This window comes from Notamacropus eugenii, chromosome 3 (genome assembly GCF_028372415.1).
Source record: "Notamacropus eugenii isolate mMacEug1 chromosome 3, mMacEug1.pri_v2, whole genome shotgun sequence".
Taxonomy (NCBI): Eukaryota; Metazoa; Chordata; class Mammalia; order Diprotodontia; family Macropodidae; genus Notamacropus; species Notamacropus eugenii.
The window spans coordinates 412266910-412271402 of NC_092874.1; the positions used below are offsets into that span (position 1 = coordinate 412266910).

General features: G+C 37.8%; 1 pseudogene; it reads right to left on the reverse strand.

Annotated features, from left to right (window-relative positions):
- Positions 1-3580: 3580 nt before the first annotated feature.
- Positions 3581-4291, reverse strand: LOC140532254 (L-lactate dehydrogenase A chain pseudogene; annotated as a pseudogene).
- Positions 4292-4493: the final 202 nt, after the last annotated feature.

Below are 4493 nucleotides of genomic sequence, written 5' to 3' on the forward strand. Positions count from 1 at the left end.
ATTTCATAAACTATTCCTCCATGGGTAAACAGTCATTTCTTGCAAGACATAATCAATATCATTTCTGTGATGTTGTTAGGTATTGCCTATAAATCAATGTTTCTAGATAAATGTATTCCTTGACAATCAAAAATGTAATATGCCATGTGTTATAAGTTGTTATATGAGCCAAAGTACATGCAACACAGAAAATCCGTGAATTAAGTATGGACAATTACTAGATTTCCTTTCTCTCCTAACTGCAGTCAATTATTATTTTTTTCCCCATAGTCTCTTCTCTTCTATTTTTTTTTTATATTTCAGAAAATCCTGGTGTCTTAAAATCCTGTCTTCCCTTTTAATTCCTCATTTTTCATTTTGGTCTAACAGAAGTCCAAAGTCAGACTATCTTTAGCAGCCAAAGTGACATCAACTAGGAGGAAGGGGATGGCAGAGAAAAGAGTGAACTGATAGCTTCTCCAAAACCCCATGAACTGTTGCCATTCTTGCAACCTCAGCACATTTCTTACATAACATATAATTTCCTCACTCCTTTACAAAAAGCCTATGCTAACTTAAATTCCTTTGAGAAAATGTCTATTCATTTACTTGCATACAATTCACACTTAATGAGTATTTGTGAAATTGAATGAAAACCCTTTTCAGTTTTGATTTTCCTCAGAAATATAGGTAAGATTTAACTTTAATAGTTTGTGTATTCACAGACATACCATTATCATCCATGTGGCCTTTGGCTTTCCCTGCAAGGGCTAAATGAAGGAAAAGAGAGAGAGAGAAAAGGAGAAGAGAGTGTCTAGCTGTTGTTTCCATGAGAAAACATAAAATCAGATTGTGTGCTTGAAAGCTGTGAGACTGAGTTCTGAAGTGGTCACAGTAAAAGAGGAACCTTAGAAAAAAGCAACAGGTAGTAACATTGGAAACAGAGTGTGTATAAGGGAGAGGAGAAGACAATTCTAGAGCTCTCCAAAAAAGATAAGAATAGTCAGGAATCCAGACAAATGGAGAAGAGCACACCCAGGCATGTTACTTTGTCAGGAAGACCCAACTGTTCATTTCTTCATTACTTCCAGTCCCTACTCTGCTAGAGCTCCAGCCAGGACACAGGGAGAAAAATCATTAGCCTTGAAAGTAGGAGGAGAGAGGTAGGGGAACCCACAAAAGAGAAAAAATCCCATTACACTTTAGGGTTATTTTCTGAAATCTATGTTAAGAAAATGCTAAAAGTCATATGGAATGCTACACCATTTGATATGATCAAATTTTTAATGTTCGTTTCTATTTGATATATCATATTGTTCTCATAATGTAAAGCCAGCATCTTATACCCAGTATAAATCCTATTACTATACATGAATGCTTCTGGTTTAATGTGTATTAGAGGAATTAATCTTTAGCTTTCTTTTCTAATGTTATATTCATCATGTCTTAATATGAACACCATATTGGAAAATGGCAAATGTTGGTGGGACTCTGAATGGATCCAGCCATTCTGGGACATAGTTTGGAATTATGTTCAAAAAGTTACTACAATGTGCATATCCTTTGTTCCAAGAATATTATTACCAAGTCCCTGTATCGCCCAGGCAATATTCACAGCACCAAGGGTGACTATGAATATGATGGCATAGCTTGGAATTACAAAATATAACACACTTTTCATATAGAAGGCAGAAGAAAAACATTCATTCAGACAAAAGAAAGCTGGATCCCAAAACCAGAAAGTCAAATCTGTCATAGTAGCCTAGAAGCCAATATACATTATCACTGCCAGGGACAAAGTCATTAACAAGCATCCCCTGCCCCTGCTGGGACCTTCCCACAAACAAACATTCACAAGTCTGACTATGCCTGCTTGCTCCTCTCTTCCTCTGCCCTAATTGCTCTCAATACCTCTACTACATCCTTCCTGTTCAGTATCAGAAAGCACTCTGATATACACAGGGGGACCTATCACAGGTTCTTAAATCTACAGTTATAAAAGGAAAGGCAACCTTTAAGGGGTTAACAACCACTTTAATTAAACATGGGTATCAGAGAAAAATCAAAACTAAAATTTCAGAGAAATCAAAATCAACAGAAAGCATTTCCAAACTGCCTGAACATTCACATACATACATCTTTACCAAAGAGGGAAGCACCAACATCTGAGTTTTCAAAGTCAGGGTACTGCTTAGCAGCTTTCCAGAGTCTCAACTGGCACATAAAACTTCTTCCAAAAATTAAACCCTAAAGTAAAACCTCACCCTCAGAGTATTTATACACTTTTCAGAGACAGAGGGCATGACCCTCTGACCCAGTGCCTCAATAGAAAAAAAGGTAGTTGGGACCCTCCTACAAAACCACTCTCCTATTCAAGCTTCCCTCAATGGGCAGGCCCATCAATGGGTGGAGAAGATCTTCTTTAATCATATTCAAATAGAAGCATTATACTTCTTGATTATACTAAAGCCAAAATAGCTAAAGATTCTACTTTGCTAGGCCTCACACCATTCAGAAAGATCCTCCCACCACATGTGACTTAGGCTTCCATGTGATTTAAGCAGGTCACATGGGCCTATTAATGAATGGGAAAGATCTTCCTATTTTTTTATCAATTTGTTGTTTATTCAGTATTTAGGGTTAGTATGACACTTGAGGAATTCGTTGTGTTGTTGTACATATACAGATCTTTTTATATAATATGGAAATTTACAACTATTTATATATATAATATCTATCTATCTATATATATATGTATCTAGACAGACAGACAGATAGATAGATAGATAGATAGATAGATAGATAGATAGATAGATAGATAGATAGATAGATAGATAGATAGATAGACAGACAGATAGATATAGGCAGACAAAATCAGGTCCTCTAGAAAGGTGATACATGGGGCCATGCTGTTAGTGCCCTAATGGAGGGGAGCACAAAGGTAATCAATGCATCAATAAAGAATTACTACTTTATGGTGTTTTGTATCTAGGAGTGTTGTCTTCTGGACCTAAGGGAACCTGTAGCACCTACATACAAAGCAGGTAGTTCATATACCTATGGGGCACTGTCTGTGCTTGACAACAACCACTGAGACAATACAAGTCATATCCAGCATCATATGCTAACTACAACAGGGTTCCATTCCCCATTTCTAACTTTAGGAAGAAACTAGAGTGTGTTCACAGATTTTACATTTCTGGTGTTTAGTCACTAATCAGAGGAAGGATTTGGTCTATTTAAAAAGTAGATCATATACAACCTCTCAACCCCTGTCATGTTCTCTTTATGGCAGCACATTCAAAGATTTTAAAATTGCAGCTCCTTCCGGATTCCCCAAAGAGTATCTGTACTTTTCTTTAAACAGCTCTCCTCCTCTGGATTCAGGTTGACCTGCACCACATCTGAAATGCCATTCTGCCCCAAGACACATGGGACACTAAGGAAGACATCTTCATTAATGCCAATATAGACCCTTCATCATGGTGGAAATTGGATGCATTCTCCAAAGATTCTTCATAATGCTTTCTGCCAGATCTGCCACAGACAAGCTAATGGCCCGGGAAGTGTAGCCCTTCAGTTTGAAGACCTCATAAGCACTTTAAATCACCCGTTTATGAACATCTTTCCAATTCTCTGCATCAGCATCAGTTCCCAAAGAAGGATGAAGATTCTTTAAAGACACACTGGCAAGATTCACATCGCTCCACACAGGAACATTGGAGTCTCCATGTTCTCCAAGGACCCATCCATGACAACTTGAAGAATGGACACCAAGTCTCTCCCCCATTAGGTAATGGAAATGGGCAGAATCCAGATTGCAACCACTTCCAATAATACGATTTTTAAGAAAGTCACTTAGCTTCCAGCCCACATATGTCAAAATATCCACTGGATTGGAAACAATAAGCAGCTTGCAATTAGGGCTGTATTTAACAATATTGGGAATGATGAATTTAAAGATATTCACATTATGCCAGAACAAATTAAGACAACTTTCTCCCTCCTGTTGACGTGCCACAGTTGTAACAATGACCAGTTTTGAGTTTGCAGTCACACTGTAGCCTTTGCCAGAAACAATCTTTGGTGTTTTGAGGAAAAGGCTGCCATGTTGAAGATCCATCATCTCTCGCTTTAGTTTGTCTTCTATTACATCAACTAGGGCAAGTGCATCAGCCAATTCCTTTGTTAAGATAATAATGGCACATGCCATGCCAACTGTATCAACCCCAATAACAGTGATCTTGTTCTGGGGAACCTGGTCTTCCTTTAGGACATTCAAGATAAGCTGATCCTTGACAGTTGATGCCATTTTGGAGGGTACCTGGGGGGATAGCTGGTCAGGCTGCAAAAGTTCTGAGTTAGATGTGAGGTTGCTGTTCCCAGGCTCACACCAGATCTTCCTATTTAAATTGCTATTACAATTCCCATGAAATAAAAGAAAGAAGAACAGAACCCAAATAAACAAAATATTTATAACAGCTCTTTTTATAGTAATCCAATATGAAACCCAA